Source organism: Medicago truncatula, chromosome 8 (genome assembly GCF_003473485.1).
Source record: "Medicago truncatula cultivar Jemalong A17 chromosome 8, MtrunA17r5.0-ANR, whole genome shotgun sequence".
In the NCBI taxonomy this organism is placed as follows: Eukaryota; Viridiplantae; Streptophyta; class Magnoliopsida; order Fabales; family Fabaceae; genus Medicago; species Medicago truncatula.
The window spans coordinates 27,913,977-27,933,470 of record NC_053049.1 but is presented as its reverse complement, the minus strand read 5'-3'; the positions used below and the strand labels follow the sequence as shown (position 1 = coordinate 27,933,470).

Here is a 19,494-nt window from a genome sequence, read left to right as displayed (position 1 = left end):
GAAGAGAAAGAGGCCGCAAGGCATGAGATAAAAGAAATGAGTGAGGTTGATTGATTTTAAATTTTGAAAATGATTGAAGTTGAATTAAAATTGATTAAAAATTTGATTAAGAAAATAAAGAGAAAATGTTGCTAAGAAAAAAGTTTTTTTTTTTAATTTGACATATTTGATTTTTTTTTTTATAAAAAGTTTTTTTTTTAAACTAACGGTGAAAACTAACGTAACGTCGTAAAAGCTAACGGAAAGCGGTAAATAAAATGTGGTAGTGTCGGTGCATGTGTCGGTGCTTGTGTTACCTACATTATTACATCAATTCCTAAATACAACCCTAAGGCCTTTATGCCAAAATAAAATGCAAGAAATAAAATTACATCAATTCCCTATTTATACATACTAAGTCAATAACAAAATAAAATAATGATAAGATTAAATGTGCATGCTATGATTCAAGACAAAAATTAAATAGTTAGTAATCACAAGAAATATTATGATGAATGAGACATAAGAAATAATAAGCAAGAATTAAGACAAATAAAAAATTAAGGTCATCATATAAGAAATAAATAAGAAAAAAAAATAAAAAGAAAACAAATAGAAAGGATTTTTAAAATTAGGAAAAATTAAAATAGTGAGAAAAATATTTTTTTGGAATTTTTCTAAACACAAAAAATGTCAAAAAGTGTAAAAACAGTATTTAAAAAATAAAGATAATTAAAAATAAAAATAGTAAAACATTGGCTCAGCAGGATTAATTCTGGACCATTAGATTAAATCAATAGTCCAGATTCATTCACTGGATTCATCACAGCCATTGGATCAAAGATCCAAGGGTTTAAAAAAACAACATAGAAACAAAGGGATTATACTGAAAACACAGTGACCGTCAGATCAACGATCTGACGGTCCAAACAGAAACCACACCACACTCACGCAGAACAAACACACACCTGATCCAAAATCAAGATACACAGGAGCCCTCAGATCAAGGAATGATCCAGATCCAAGGGCTGTAACGCGATGGAGCACTGAATTGAAGTATGCGCATGTGCACAAGATCAAACAAAAAAAGAAGGCACTATAAAAAAGGTTTTAACAAAAAAAAACAACACAAATCACACAAATCCTCTTTCTAAAAAAAACCTAGAGAGAGAAGCTCCCCCTTCTCTCTACAAAGCTCGCCGGAGAAGAAGGTGGGGGAGGGGCGGCCGGAGCTGCTCCGGCGTGGTGGCCGGCCGGAGCGCCGCCGCGCCGGAGTTTTTTTTTTTTGCTTTTTTTTCGAAAATTTTTACATCAAAAGATTCTCCTCCTTCTTCTCCATGCAAATCCGGTATTAGTTTTAAAAAGGGTAGAGAGATTTGAGCTAGATCTAACAAATGAATATGTGAAAATTTTTACCTCTTTTTGCTTTGTTGTTGTTGTTTCCGGTCCGATCTGCTCTTTTCGTTCCGTTCTGCTCTTTTTGCTCTTTGATTCGAATACGTGTTGCTTCTCTCCGATCCGGTTCAGGCGCGTCTCTTTTGCTCCGGTTCGGTTCGCTTTATTTTTGTTATGTGTTGATTTGAGTTTTGTGAGTTTGTACTCGATTTGGATCTGTTTGTTATTGATGTCAAGTTTGAATTGGACGAGAAAGTAGCGTGATTATCTTCTGGAAAATGTATGAAGATTCATGATGAACTTGTATGAACATTCATGATTTTTTTGATATATTTTTTTTGCTATCTGATTTGAAAAAGTAGAGAGAGAAAATGAAAAGGTGTTTGTGTAGTGACTGCTGTGATTTTTCTGACGTGAACAGTGATTTCTGGCCCATTTCCCAATGATTGACAGTGTTTTTATAGTGACAAACTAGGGTTTCTCTGGTACAAACAAATGACTAAAATGCCCCTGCAGCTGAGACTTGGAGAAAAAGATTTGACAAAAAGATAAATAAATAAATAAAAAACAAAAAGAATAATAAAAAGTAAAAAAGAAAAGAAAGAAAAAAGAAAGAAGAAAAACAAAATGAAGTCACGTGAGTGACTTTGGTTTTGTTTCCTAAATAAAAATAAATAAACATAATAATAATAAATAAACTAAACTAAAAAAAGAAAATAATAAAAAGAAGTCCTTTCGGAATCTGACATGAGGTACTTCAAAGTATCCTCCCTGCCGAAATTTCGATTGAAAAGATTAATAAAAAAACGCCTTTTAAAATGCGATTAGCCATTTTAAAATGACTTGCCTGTTATGACTAAAAGGATTATAAAATGCGTTTATAAAAATGCAAATGGAGTGATTTTAAATGTTGTAAAAAATGCAAGCGAGGACTTAAATGCAAGATGAAAGTTTTTAAATGATTAATGACGAAAAACACGAGTTTTAAAAGGTAAAAAAACGAATAAAAGAGAATCTGAACTATTAAAAAATGTGGACAAAAAAGATTTCAAATGGTCCAAATTTGGGGTATGACAACAAGTGTTGAGTTTTTTTTTTTTTGTCGTTTCGATTTATGATTGATTTTTTGTTTGATCCTCGGTTTTATGATTTAGCCAAATTTTTGCCACATCATCATTTGTTTGTAAAATCAAATTTGTTTTTTAACAACAATTGACAACATGGACTAAATTCAAAACTTTTGTAACTTACGGTGTTTTTAAAAAAATAAAAATAATAATACATGGATGAAAACCAAAAACCCATTAACATAAGAGACGAACTACATCTTTAAGCCAAAATTATATCATGTGCCATAATTTTTCAAATTTACTCTGTCAATATAAAATTAGTTTCTAATATTCCTCTATTCCATCTTCATCCGTGTTTGGATTTGAAAAATTGGTTTGGTAAGAGACATAAGATGTTTTCCTGATATTGAAATGTAAACTTGAAGTTGAAGAGGAAAATTAAAATATAAATATCAATTTTACACTGTTTTTTTTTTCTTTTCATTCGCATCTTAAACATTAACCAAAGATTCTTCAAAGAAACAACATGCGTTCCCACCATTAAAAACCGTGTTAGGTTATTAAAAAATATGTAACGGTATAACCAAAAAATTTCTTAATGACATTAAATAGAAAATTAAACAGATATTAAAAAGCTAAGCTAAGCTTTTATCATAGAAAGTAGGAGTCTGAAAAATGAAACTATAGCAAGCAATCGTAAACAATTTATTCATCAAGATCGAGTTATTATATGAAATTATAACACACTTACTTGAAAACCATGATCACAGATTCGCCGAGATTTGAGACAAGAGTGTCTTCCTTTTCCTTTCACATGCTCCGGAACTTAGGGTTTTCGATAGGGCAAACCATTAATGAGCAGAATAGTTAGAGTGATGGCAAAGGGACACCCACCATCACAACTCTTGTAGCGGCGGAAAGGAGATAACGCCGGAGAGTGGGAAACGACCACCGCAGGAAAAGGCCCAATAACTGACGACGACGACGATCAACGACGACCACCGCAGGAAAAGGGACAAAGATCAACGACGACGGCCAATAACAACCCGATTAGGGCAAGAAGAAGGTGCGATAGTGAAGACATGGTCTTCCAAACTATGCACCTTTCTCAGATATCTACATGGTGATTAGAAAAGATTTTGATGTGGGTGGGAGGTGAGAAAAGGTGATGGACGATGGAAGTGTTTATAGAGAGAAGGGAGAGCTTGCAATTTCTAGAGAGAGAATGGGACTGGTTTTATGTTGTTTCACATTTGATATTTGAAATATACATGAATTCATCTCATCATCAATATTTAAATTGAATGAAATTTCACATCAATATATCAAAGAAAATAAGTGAAAGAAAACCCCATGATCACAAAATTGGTAATATAAAATTCAAACTCCCACTAACCTAATGCACCGAAAGAATTCACAATATTCATGTTATTCAAAGTGACTCTTGAAAACAATGAATCTAAGTCATTTGGTTAAAAGAACAATTAACGTCAAAATTAGGAAGCCAATGAATGTAATAAATAATTTATTACCATAAATTATAGTAGTTGAGAGCCACTAATTTCAATTTCGACAATTTCTAAGGGTTCAGAAATGCTAGTTCTAACCTTTGGTCTTTGTAAATTTGCTTCTAATGCAATCCACACAAGTACCTGGATGATCAAACTTTAAAAAAGGTAGAATATTTACTTGGATTAATTTCACAGGCCTTTCACCAATAAATATTATCCAAGTGCTTATGTCATAAAGTAAAGGATGTCTTCCTCAACATTAGACCTTATAGCAACAAAGAATTTTGACAACGAAAGAAGAAGCTAGGTTATGTGAAGTCAAAGACAACTTATATAAACCATCAACAAAAGATCCAGGGAGTCATGAACCATCTACGTATAGATGAACAAAGGATGAAACAAAGTTACGTGAGTTTAATCTCAAACTTACTTTTCTACCTCCAAGAGTAAAACTAAAAGAAAGTTGTTCCAACAAAGAAAAACAAACAAGATTCATCCTAAAATAAGGTACATGAAAGAAATTTTTCAAAACAAGTTCAAAACTAGAATGTTAAAATTTGGTGACATCTCTCAGTGACTTCACAGTTATTCCTAGATTAATATCGTCATATTTTTATGCCCAATAACTTTTTCATTAGACACATGGAGACCAATATGGTCAGGTGCTTTAATTTGTGAGTTACCTCCCACTTACCAAAAGGTTATTTTAGTTCAGACATGTTCTCCTAGAGATAACTCCAAATCTTACTTCCATTTATTCTAGTTTGACTTGTTTAACATCTCGATGGAAGCAGAACAAATATTCACAGAGAAATTCATTGTTGATAAAAAACATGAATTCATTAAAATATGTCATAAAACAATATTTAACTCAAAATAAACAAGCTATTATAACGAGTCTAATATAATTGTACAATCACCTTTGGGCAGAATGTACAAACTAAGGTCAAGAACCCAAGCCAAAACCTCAAATGAGTTAATCAATGAGGATACATTGAACTTGAAAAATTGCCACCTTTTGGCAGACAAATTCTTCTGTTCATCATATTCTCCGATAACTCCATCTCATGTAAATTAGTTAATGAGTATGAATAATCAAATCATAACAAAACGATTATTCATGGAGAAAGAAATTCACTTTGTGAGACAAAACATGAGTGTATTAAAATATATCATTAAATAAGATATAGCTCAAAATAAACAAGCTATCATAATGAGGCCAATACAATAGTACAATCACCTTCGGGCAAAATGTACAAACTAAGGATAAAACCCCAGTCAAAACCTCAAATAAGTTAATCATGTATTGAATTCGGAAAATTGTCACCTTTGGGCAGACAAATTCCTTAGTTCAAAACATTCTCCAATAACTTTATCCCAAATCAATTTTTAATTGTAAAATGCAATAATCACCTTTGGGCAGAAAACTACATGTTATGATTAAAAACATTTGTCACACAACAAAAAAAATTTCATCAATCAATCAATAGAGATGGTCCCACAAAAAAAAAATACATATTAGATGCACATACACAATGAATCACAACCATGATATTAAATTTATTTCAAAATCGCAAACCTTATGGCAAAGAAACAGACATAAAATCACAAACCTTAGTACAAAAGATAAATGATGTTGATTTAAACATGACTACTCAAAATTGTCTTTGAATTCACACATGCGATTGCAATTCAATCATGATGAACATACTCTTAAACAAATTCAATCAATAAATCAAATCTCAAATCCACTGAAATAATTGAGAAGAAACGATAGTCATATAGAAAAGAATGTGGATAAAAAATTGAAAATGAACAATTGGATCAATTTTCCAATCTCATACATATAGCGCATAAAAGACAAACCAATTATTAAGCAAAATCATCCGTCATTTAGGTAAAGGAAATTTTTCTAAAAAAATAATTCCATAAACAAAACAATCAAAATTGATAGTATAAGGCATTGACCGATAGATATAAATTAAATGTGCCGAACTGAATCCATCATAATTTGAAAAAGAATCAAATAAAACTGACAAACTTATTTTGAATCAAATAAATTAATATCCACAGAAATATCACTTTAGTAACACATGAATTCAATCAACCCATGACAAAATATGAACAAAAATTATGTCCAAATTAAAACATAAAATCAATGCATGAAAATGAAAATCAGTATCACTAGGTGGTTCACATAAATTCTATAGAACTTAATTCGTGTAAGCATAAAAGCCCCAAGGTAGGTAAAATTGCAAATAAGTAAACCTTAAAATTTTTATGACACGTGCATAAGCCTATTTACTAGATACAAAATCGAGTGATTCATCAAGTACATACTTGAATTTTTACACATCGACCAAATTCATCCCTCAATTATGCGAAATATCAACTTAATCCCTAAATTTGTTAGACGTCAATCAAGTTAGTCTTTTTGTTCAATCGAGGCGTTAACGGTGCTGACGTGGTCGTTAACCACATTTTAGACGCCACATAGGCAGAGACTAATTTGGCCGATAATAACAAACATTTTAAATAACCAAATTGATTGATATGCAGAAAATGTTTTGACTTTCTTCTGCAACGGCTCTTTCTTCCCCAAATATATAAAATTGGAACCCTCATTATACTATCAGTAATCTACACTCCAAAATAACCAAAAACTATTGAAATTGAATCTGAAATCATGAGGGGTGGGCATATTGAAAAAAAAATAGTTATGAAAGTTGTAACGACCCAAAATTTGAGACATTAACTTAATAATAGGTTTAGTACTAGCACACACAAGAAAATCTACAAGGTAACCATATTCATTATTTCTTATATATTCACATGGTCACCCAATTTTCATACTTTTTCTTAATAGGTTTGGTGATTTTGGAGTGTAGATTACATATAGTATAATTAGAGTTCCAGTTTTATATATTTGGGGAAGAAAGAGCCGTTAGGGAAGAAAACCAAAACATTTTCTGTAAATCAATCAATATGGTCCTTTGAAATGTTTATTATTATCGGCCAAATTAGTCTCTGCCTATGTGGCGTCTGACATGTGAAAGGTTAACGACCACGTTAGCACCATTAACACTCCGGTTGAATAGAAGGACTAACTTGAATGACATTTGACAAATTCAAAGATTAAATTGTTATTTCTCATAATTAAAAGACGTTTTTGACCAATGCGTGAAAACTCATGAACACAACATAAATGGAAGTCTACCAGCTCATTTTATGAATCAGCTTCCTTAACTTGGAAAATTTCACTTTATGCAACAATCAATTTGAAGAACCATTCCAAGATCAATTGGCAACTCACATGGCTGCACTCTTAGACTTTACATCAACTGAGATTATTGTTTCTCATGAACCATTCCTAGATCAACATGGGATATGTCTCTTTCCTAATCAAAATTTTAATCATAAAAAATAAAGAACTCAAGAATAACTAACTTGGACACTTGTAAATAAAAAAATAAAAAATAAAAAGAACTAACTTGGACGGTACAATCATATACTTCGATGTAAAAGATGTAAGTTTAAACTAAAACATCATGTTCGTACCGTCATTTACAATACCCATTATAAATTTCAAGTCACTTGATAATTTCATACAAAATTATAAATATTATTAATGCTGTATGAAATAAAGAGATTATAAGTTATTATACAAAATTACACTTCATTATAATTTGTGAAAGATAAATTTAAAAAAATAGAAAAAAAGAGTAATGAATGGTAAATAATATGATAGGAAAATAAAATATATTTAACGATTCATATTAATATTGTAAAACAACTAATAAAATAAGACAATTTTGTTTTTAGCGATGACGGTGATATTTAACTATTTATTTTGACTGGGTGTTTGAGCTATGCTAATTAAGTATTCGTCTTTCGTTTTTCAGGTGACATATCATCGATTTTCAAATTCAACAACTCATTGTTGCAAGATTTTTATCTTAGCTATAATAATTTGTCAGGCAATCTTCCATCAAATATTTGTCATGGGCTTCCAAATCTTAGAATATTTTATATTTATCATAATGATATTTCCGGTGAGATGCCGACTATCTGGCATCAATGTGAAGAGATGGAGGGATTAGATCTATCATTCAATAGTTTCAACAAAGGACCCATGCCAGGTGGCATCCGAAACATGACCAAACTTCAACAACTATATCTTATGGGCAACAATTTGGAGGGTAAGATATTTTTACTGACAACATTGTCTGTTTCTTATACTTGATAAACGACTTAATTCTTTAATGATGAAAGTGTCCAGGTTTTGCAAAATCTGTATTTCTAAGATTTTATTTAAGATTGGCCGCAATCCCCTTTTGCCACTAAAACATATCACACAATAATTTAAGATTGACAACAATCCGATTTTTTTGTAAAATTTCATAAAACTATATATCTCTTTCCAATTTATTATCACTATAATATTCAAATTTTAGTTTAAGATGTAATAGATCCCACACACTGGTCTAATAAAGCACAAAAAGAGCGGTTGAGGCATCATAACACTATTTGGTAAAACAAACCGATAAAATTAATGGTTCGATTAACTTATTAAATCATTTACTATTAGCTATCAACTAACTTATTATAAATATGAAATTAAATTAAAAACATTTGTTTACTTTCTTTTTCTTCCAATTAAGGCAATTGTAAAAATTAGAAAAATAAATAATGATAAGCTTAAAGATAGCAAACATATTAGTTATAAACTCGTAATCACATAACGGTTACTAAATAGGTCTTTTTTAATTAGTCATAAAAGCTTAACAGTTATAATCTATCGATTATAAGATAACTTACTATGCTTGTTAAAAAGCCCCATAACTCTTCTTAACTCGTAAAAGAATTTCCTAGAAAAAATACAAAATTAAAAGTATTTGCCTTATAGGATCCTCAATTCTTTCACCGCTTGTTTGGAAAAAAAATTATCCCAACTAGGACATGCATAAACATATTTTATAAAGAAACTCACTAAATAGTGTTGATTCCAACAATCCCAACTAGCATATTTTAGTGAGAATACTCCCCCAATATCATCCCAACACCTGTTTATTTTTTTAGCAAAATATTACTAACACCAATACCAAGCACAAGAGCTACAAGATATCCTCCATTAAAAGAAGACACAAGCGAATCAGATACATCGCTTAAACCTGTAAAATTGCTAACCAAATACATACAGAGCAGCAGAACACCAAATAATTTCAGTTCAAAAACAGAAAATGTGTCAAGATCACAACATGTCAAGTCAGAAAATTTTATAAGGCAGGTGAAATTCCATCACTGAATAAATATTAAATGTGATATTAATGTTACACACATGTAGGTGAAATTCCATCGCTTACCAACATGACTTCTTTGAGGGTGGTCAAATTTGGCTTTAACAATTTAAATGGAAGACTACCAAATGATTTTTTCAATCAACTTCCTCAACTCGAAAATTTTACTTTAAACAACAATCAATTTGAAGGAAGCATTCCACAATCAATTGGTAACTGTACATCATTGATATACTTAGGTTTATCATCAAACTTTCTCACAGGTATGTTGTGTTTTCTATCTAGACATATTTACCTCAAATAAGATTCATAATTATCATTTTTTCAATTATTTTACATTTCCTAAAAGCATTCATTTACCTTTTTTTTTTATTGAATTTCATCTTCTTATTTTAGAATCATATTCTCTTAATATTCATATAAAAAAAAACAATCTCTTAATTTAAAATGTTCTTTAATATTAACAACTTTTTGTTGTAAAAGATGCATAGTTAACCATTAAGAAATAGAATTAAAAATTCAAAAAAAAATTATTCAAGAATTTTCTCAACAATAAATTTAATGAAGTGTGTGTAGTTGGATAATAAAGTGTTAAGTCCAATGAGATAATAAGTGGTGTAGTCTAAAAAATTTCTAGAGATGTGCAGAAGTCGGCTAGTAGTAAAAAAACAGAGTATTAAACGCATGCAGTAGAGAGAAGTGTATAGAACTCTCTCGTGAAATGTGTAGAATATTGTTGTATGATGCGTGTAGAACTCTTTCCTAAGGCCTGTAAAAATGGTAGAGCTTATCATTTGTATACTAAGCAAGTAAAATGCAAGAAAATAAAAATCAAAGCATCCTCTTAACAAGTAGATATTGTCCTTCTCTTAAATTTTATGTCTTCCTCAATTTCTCCCAAAAGCTCACTATAACCTCCTCATTTTAAAAAAATTGTGGCATCAAAGTTTATGTTACAATAATAAATCCTTCCATAGTCATGGAGAATTCTGAAGCAATGTCTTTTCATGTTGCACTTCTAAAAGGGAGTACGTATGATAATTTGCGTATCATAATGACACATAGTCTGATAGAAGCAAATATAATCAAACACAAAGATATATATATATATATATATATATATATATATATATATATATATTGGTTCCTCCTACAATCTAGGAGTAGTCCAGTCCTCGTGCACTTACAAAGGATTTTCCATTATAATCGCAACTGATTGCCATTGCTCAAGGACACAACCAAGAAACTTCCAATACTTAAGCACACAAGCAAGAGACTTCCAAATGCTTAATCACAATCAAAAGAGAGTTTTATAATAGTTTACAAATTTGTTTTTATTGTTTGTACACTTGATATACAATCAGAGGTGTAAATAATTATATTAAGAACATACTCTATGAACTTAGAATTTCCAAGATAAAAACTTAGTAAGAAATTTTTAAAGTGTTATATGCGCTTTTGAATTTGACAAAGTAATGACACAGTTAAAATAACAGAGTCTTGTTACATTCCTTCAAGTCTTCATTTCCTTATAAAGGTAAGGATTTGAAAGACATTGTAGAAGTGTTAGCGCACTAAGAGTCGTTGATAAGCTTAAAATCTAGATAGTTAGGACTTTGCCTGATATGAATAATTTCGTTGATTAGACATTTGAAATTCCTTTACTGCAATTGGAATTATCCTTTCATTCTCTTTGTCCTTGAAATTCTTTGTTTGTATCTACACGTGGTTATAAGAAGACAATTTGTACTATCAGATTCTTGATGGAGACAACTCATAGAAGAGGACAAATCTAACGTGACATCTGGGTCCTAAAGATTCTTTTCTTTAGAGTCTAGAGGTCTTCAGATTCTGATGGTCTTCAGAGTTTGATGTTGATCCTCAACTTCTGAGTGATTTCCTTTCTTCTGATCCAAAATGTTAACTTCTAATTGACCTTTCTTCAGATCTTCTACCAAAGTATTTTAACTTATCTTATGTTTCTGAGGCTCTTATACATGTTTAGACCTTGTTAAATTTTAATTTATGGTCCTGCACAGTTGAACATATATTATCATATCCAATTGTTCTTCAGTACTTTGTTATCATTAATACTCTAGAGAAAATGTACAAACTAATTTTGTTCCAACAAAATGATGTACCTTCCTCCAATTATCACCTTTCAACTCCCATTTAGTGCTCCTTGGAAGTTCTCCTCGCACTACGAACTCTTTGGGAGAAACAACAAAACGACATTGGCCAACCAACAATTTTGAGAATACAATCTACTCATGTCATAAAGATAATGAGGGCTTAGGGGGAATTTATTCCAGACCAGATTTCGGTCCAATTCAATAGATGTATTAACCCATTACACCACCTCGCACAAAATCACCACCCTAAGGCGATCCTAGCCGTCCAACTGATCTGTAACCAAATCCTAGAATCTTCAACGTACCAGTTTCACAAAAGCAATTACAGTGAGCTCGTTTATATAACCGTGGCACCATTGCCACACCTAAGTACAAATGCATTTTACACACTTTCTACTCCTTAATTATATAATAATTTGAGCGTTGGAAAAGTTACCTACTTTACATGTTTCTTCCCCGCTGTCGAAGGACAACCTCCACCGCATCAAAGCTCTTCCTTCGCCGGACTAGATCGGCTTCAGCACGAGCGTCAAGATCTTGTTATCGTAGTTATATTTTCAAACAGATCATATATATGTAGAGAGAGAGAGAGAGAGAGAGAGAGAATAATAGGAATACTTATTAACCTTGGATTTAAATTAAACTAGATGGTTAAGATTGAAATTCCCTATTTAAAAAACAACACCTCCCTCTATTCTATCTATTATCATAAACCCATTTATATTTTCATCTTCTTTAATGACAATAATCTAAAACCAAATATCAAAACAGACTTTAATCCGACTTTTCTGAAGATAATCCATTGATCTTCTCGTAACCTTTTTTGTGTTTGCTATTATCACCGATCATTCAATTACTGACCCTATTTTCTTCATTAACCACTATTTTTTAACTCTTAGTTTGTGACTTTTGTGTTTCAAAGATGAGTGGTGGTGGGTTTAGGGATTCAATTCCAGTCCCTGTGAAAAAGATCCATAACATTCAGGAGATAACAAGTAATCACATTGATGAAGTTATTTATTCGATTAAAAAAAGTCATATTAGATAACAGAGAGAGGTCAAAATTTCTTAAAAGTAAATGAAGCATATGGAATTTCAAAGATGAACAATATGAGAGATGGTAAATTGGAGAAGATGAAAGAAAAGATTTATAAGAATCGATAGAATATAGATCGGTACATGTGTTATTTAAACTAGACTTTTAATCTCAATTATCTATTTTTGATAAAACTGATAGAAATATTCCATTTATTCTACACTGGCAAAAAGACGAGCACTCACGTGCCCTTCTTTCCGCTCTTTCTATTACGTCAACGTTTGAATATTATGAACAATGAAATTTTGATTTTTATTAAAACTAAAAATATAAATGTTTATTACTTTCAGGTTATAACAAACTAAACTAATCATGATTATATATTTCAATGACACCAACAACAATCTTTATTATAGAAAAAGTTGTTTAAAGGTATAATTAGGATAATCAAAAAGTAAGTATAAATATATTCATCTAGTTTGTTATACTTTTTAAATGATAAAGAAAAAAAACCAGATATATATTTATATCGTGTTTGTTACATTTGTTTTAGTATTTAAATTTATTCTTATCTATTTGTTACATGTGTTATTTGTATTGAAAATTAAAGGTATTTTTGAAAGGAGAAATCCAACACAAAAGTGCTGAAAGAGATAGTTTTCTTTATATATAGTATAGAAAACAAAGGCATTAAAATACACACACCCACGCTTACACTTCTGATATTATTTTTAAAGTTTGGCAGAGGCAACGTTGTAAGCCATTAGATTAACTAGATCATCTAATTGTCGATATTTAATGTAATTGTGAATAGATTTACATTTTTTTAGGGGGTGAAAAGATTTACATGTGGTGTTAACGGATTATTTCTCATATATATAATTTTGAATAAATTTTAATAAAATGTTGTTTTCCAATTATTATTGTTGTTATTGTAAAATTAACTATTTTATTGAAAATAGTAAGGGTCGACCCTTTTTTGATAGATACATATTAGACAAAGCTTTTTTCGAAGGAAAATATTAGACAAAGCTTTGATTTATATCTTAAATATAACTCCTTTTATCAATGATAATATTTATACTTTAGTTATTTATTATAATATTTCTTTTTGAGGCTTTGTAGATAATAGTAAAAGGCTCGTGCATTCGCACCGGCGACGCAATATTGCGATAATAATATAAAAAGTAACTACATTGGTAATTTTATGAAATGTTTAAAATTAATAAATGAAAATTATCACCACTAATGAAATAATTCAATAAAAAAATTCATATGCAAAAATCTGTTAAATATTTGCAACGGGTCTGTTGCAAAATTATTTATCTATATATGTGAAAGCAAATTTTTATGTAATGATATGAGATGCGTCAAAAATAATATACTAATATGAGAAATTATATATGATAAAATGTTGAAAATTGATTACTATTTTCAAAATATCAACATTAATGAAGAGTTTACATTAAATATTTTGTTATTTCATATGTAAAACACCGTTATATATTTCAAGCATGTTAATTGCGGGTTTTAGGTGTTGATATGATAAAATTTTGAATTTCATGACTATTTTTGAAATATTGACATTAATGTACTGTTTCTATTAACTATTTTTTTCATTTTATATGAAAAACACAGTTATTTATTTCCACTGCCCCATTGCGGATTTAATGTGTTTATATCTAAAGAGGTAAATTTTTATGCACCGATATGAGAAATTCGATATGATAAAATTTTGAAAACCTATGACTATTTTTAAAATATTAATATTTTTTTTGGAACAAACTAAAATGAGATTTATATTATAAACAAGGTTAATTTACCGTGCACAAGACATGCAAAAGGCAAACCAACAATCAACTGTACAACAAAAAGGTGTTAATCTACAAGAGCACCATGAAAAGAAAAAAGCAAATCACATGGTAACACCCATACATGGGAGTGGATGTTTCCACCAGTCATGATAAGTATAGCTAAATGATGGTTGTATTGATTTCAACCACATAAAAGAATCTAATTTAACTTTATCAGCTAAGGAAGAAGGATCATAAGCTAACTCTTTGAAAACACGATTGTTTCTTTCCTTCCAAATAGCCCAAACAGAAGCAAACCAAATTATTTTCAGAAGAGAATGAGTGACTCTAGGCAATACGGCCATATTAGTAAATTGAAGCAAATGTTGTCGAATGTCACCTAGAAATACCGCATATATACCTAGCCAATGCAGAATATGTTACCAAAGTGTACTGAATAAGTTACAACCCAAAAATAGATGTGTTGCAGTTTCAGGATCAACGCATCCAGAAACACAAACCGTGTCAGACAATAAAATCACACGCCTCCGCACCAAGTTGTCTCTATTAGGAAGTCTGTTCCGGAGAAGGTGCCACACAAATAAAGACACCTTGGAAGGTATATTCTTATGCCATACGTCATCGACCTATCCACAAAGTTACCATTATTGGTAAGAAAGCGGTAAGCTTCCCTAACCGTGTAACCATGAGAAGGATCTAGTAACCACCTCCAGGAATCGTAAACATTTTCCTACAAAACAACGTTAGAAAGTAGTGTAGAGCACTCCCTTACAGTATCCTCCTCCCACGCCAATAATCTCCTACGCCACTCCCACCCCCCACCTCCAACCTCCCCTCGACATATCTTCCATCGAGCACTCCTCAGACACAGCAAAATAAAAGAGACGTGGGAATTTAAAACACAAAGGAGTACCCCCCCACCCAATTATCATACCAAAATATGTATTTCTACCATCACCAATCACCCTCCGAATGTAGTCATCAAACCACCGACCCACACCCTCACCCAACCCCTCCCGAGTCCTACACACCGACCACCACCACGAGGAACAATGACGCCCTCCCTCCTCCACCCTACCCCTCCCCCCCCCCCCCCCCCCCCCCCCCCCCCCCCACCTCTCTGTAACGAGCTTTAAGAGCTCGATACCACAGCCCCTCCTTTTCAATCATCATCCTCCAACACCACTTTTCCAACAACGTCGTGTTAAAAGCTCCTACCCGCCTAATCCCCAACCCTTCATCCTCGTTTGGAGTACAAATCGACTCCCAATTTATCCAAGATAGTTTCCTAAAATCCTCACCCCCACCCCAATTTTTTTTTTAAAAAAATAGATTCAATAGAAGAAATTATATTTGTAGGGGCTTTGAAAAAGGAAAGAAAGTAAACCGGAATGGAGGACAAGACAGATTTCAAAAAAACCAAATGCCCGCCAAGAGAAAAGAAATTATTACTCCACGATGACAGGCGCATAACAATGTGATCGACAACAGGCTTCCAAAAACTAAGTTTCCTCGGATCACTACCAATAAGCAGCCCCAAATAGACAAACATAATATTTCCTTTACGAATTCATAACCAATCCCGCTTCCGAAAACCAAGAACCAGACACATTTACACCCGTTAACATGCTCTTGTGAAAAATAACCTTCTACCCCGACACCTTCTCAAACAAAAGAAAACTGATCTCATTGTTCGGACATTCAACCAACTTTTTTTGCCCATAATAAGAGTGTCATCTACAAACTAAAGATGAGTCAAGCAAACCTCGCCTGCGCTGCCTACACTGTAAACCGTGAACATATTTGCATTAACCACAACTTTCATCAAAACATTGAACCCTTCGGCAGCCAACAAGAAGAGGAAAGGTGATAAGGGATCTCCTTGGCGAAGACCCCTCTCAATAAGAAACTCATCAGTTGAACTACCATTGACCAAAACTGATGTCGTTGCTGTTCCTACACATTCAAAAATCCACTTCCGCCAAATTCTTGGGAAATTCATATTCTCCATAACCAATGTGCTCGTGATTTTCGAATATCAAACCATTAATTGATTTGAATCATCAATCTTTGAACTCTCAATTTTTATTCGTGGGAAGGAAAAAAATGAGTAAAAACCCTTAAGACTTTGGATTCGGGGGTTGGTTACGCGAAGGGAAGGTGCTAGCACCTTAAGCGTCTACGGTATTCCGTAGGAACCTCTTACCTAGATTATCTTGTGCTAAATTCATTTGCTTACTCGAAAAATTATTACCTAAAATCTAAGTGAAAGAATGGAGGGAGAAGAAGTATGTTTTTGGTTATTTTTATTTGATTTGGAAGGACAAGTCCTCTGCCTACGTACCCTTTTGGGAAAGGAATCAAAACCGACGTAGTTCCAATCAAAAATTTCTTTGGTGGGTTAGGTTGATTTTAAGATTTTTGAAAATGGGTTTTAATTAGAGAAAGAGGCCTCAAGGCATGAGATAAAGAAAACAAGTGAGGTTGATTGATTTTAAAGTTTAAAAATGGTTGAAGTTGAATTAAGATTGATTGAGAATTTGATTAAGAAAATAGAGAGAAAATGTTGTTAAGAAAATGATTTTTGAATTTGACATATTTAGATTTTTTTTGATAAAAAGGTTTTTTTTTAAACTAACGGTAAGTTAACGTAACGACGTACAAGAAATAAATGTGAAGTGTCGGTGCATGTGTCGGTGCTTGTGTTACTTACATTATTACATCAATTCTTAAATACAACCCTAAGACCTTTATGCCAAAATAGAATACAAGAAATAAATTTACATCAATTTCCTATTTATACACACTAAGTCAATGACAAAATAAAATGATGAGAAAATTAAATATGCTTGCTATGATTCAAAACAAAGATTAGATCGTTAGTAAGGATAAGGAAAATTGTGATGAATGAGACATAAGAAATAATAAGCAAGAAATGAATAATAGACATATGAAAATAACAAGTAACAATAAAAATTTTGCTCAAAAAAAGTAACAATAAAAATTATCATATAAAGACACAATAAAGCAACAATTGAAAGCAAGTGAAGAAATGAGCAAAAAATTAAAAGAAACGAGTAGGATGAATTTTTGAAAATTAGAGAAAATTAAGATGATAAGAACAATATTTTTTTTGGAATTTTTAAAAGCATTAAAATGTCAAAAAAAAAGTGTAAAAAGTATTTAAAATGATAAAGAACAATTAAAAGAAAGAAATTGGCTCAGCAGGATACAATCTGGACCGTTGGATGAATCCAGAGGTCCAGATCTAAATCCCAAGATCTCATCACAGCCACAGGATCTAAGATCCAACGGGTTTAAAATAAAGAACACAGTGAACAAAGGTAGAGATAACGCATACAACCTAAACACAGCAGCATTATCGGCCGTCAGATCTCAAATCTAACGGCCTAGCCTGAGGCTTCATGGTAAACCGCATAATACAAGCACACAAGGATACAGGGAGTATAAATTGATGGAGACAGAAAAAACGAACACAAATCCAAATCACTTCTCTCTCTAAATTTCTTTTAGAGAGAGAAGCTCTCAAATCTTTCTTAATCCAGACCGCCGGAGAAGACAAAGAGAGGTGGCCGGAGCTCCTCCGGCGCGGTGGTCGCCATAGCGCCACCGTGCCGGAGCTATTTTATTACTTGTTTTTTTTTTTGAATTATTTTACTCCAAACTGCTCCTCTTTCTCTTCTCTATACGAATCTATACTCAAAAATTACCACACACACTCGAACAGACCTAGATCTACACTTGAAGATCCTGTTTCAAACCTTTTTCTTCCTCTTTTCAAATTCGAAGTCGGTTTTTGAAAACAAGTACTCACAAAGCGTAGATCTAGGTTTGAAAACACGAACAAACAAATCGAAATACTACCTTTTCCTTTTAAATCGAACCTGCTTCTCTTTGTGTTGATCAATTCAGAGATGCTACTGTCGTTCACGGTTTCAAGTTCAACTACGATTTGCTCCTTTTCCGATTCGGTCTTGTTCCTACTTCTTTTTGATTCCGATCCGGTTCGGTGTTAATCGAGAAAAACGAAATTGATGTTGGTATGGTTTGAAAGAAAACGAGATTGATGATTGTTGGTTGAAGGTTTTTGAAATTGTTGTTTATGTTAGTGTGATGAACAGATCTGGAAAAAGAGAATTGGAATTACATTATGTGATCTTTCTGGATTTTTGATTTGATGAATGTTCTTGAGGAAATTTCTTTGAAAAAATGATTTGATCTGTAAATGATGGAAAGAGAAAAGGAATGGTGTTTGTGATGATTGGTAGCGGCTGCTATGTCTACAGTGATTCCCCCCTTTTTGATTGCAATAAATGCAGTGGTATTTATACTATTGTAAAATAGGGTTTTGATTTAAAAGACCAATGAGAATGTGACATGTGGACAGGACTAAACTTGACTTTGTAGAGACCTAATAAAAAGTAGGCTAAAATATGGTTTTGGTCCCTGCAAATATGTCTCATTTTAATTTTGATCTCCGGCTCCACTTTTGTGATAATTTGCACACGTGGCACATGATGACTGAATCATTTATTAGAGAAATAGTCCGTGCAAAATCTTTTCATTTTGAAAAAGGTCCCTGCAAAATATTTTGTTTTTGGAAATGCAGGGACTATTTCCAAAAACAAAATATTTTGCATGGACCAAAAACAACAATTTTTTCTTACAGGGACTAAAATTAAAACGAGGCATATTTACAGGGACCAAAACCATATTTTAGCCTAAAAAGTAATATGAAATAGAAAACTTGGATTTTGAAAAAAAGTGAAACGAAAAAATGAAAAGGAAAAAACAAAAGAATATAAAACAATAAAGAAATTAGATAAGTGGAAATAAAAATAATAAAGATAAAATGAATGTGTAACATCCCGTTATCCAAAATCATTTAAATAATAATAAAATTTCACATCAGAGTAATTCCACAAACGGGCATGCTACACTACATTTCAAAAATTCTTAAATAGAAAATAAAACTATTTAATTCAACATCTTTCATAACTTTAAAATCATGCAGCGGAATGTTCGCATTTCAAATAACAACAACAACGGTTAAATTCTCAAAAACAATATCTTGGCATTAAGCCTAAACAACCAACAAAGGGCCACATTATCAAGTTCCAAAAATTGATACATAGGAAGGAAAATCAACAATAAAATATATAATAATTCCCATCCCACGTATCAGAGCCCTATACATGACTCTTGAGCCACCACCGACTACTCAGGATCACCTGCAAGT

General features: G+C 31.9%; 1 protein-coding gene across 1 annotated transcript in view; it reads left to right on the top strand.

The window, feature by feature from the left end:
• The window catches only part of LOC25502863 (probable LRR receptor-like serine/threonine-protein kinase At3g47570), a 33,468-nt gene that overhangs the window by 6,955 nt on the left and 7,019 nt on the right, over positions 1–19,494 (top strand). The gene's annotated exons all lie outside the window — the stretch shown is intronic.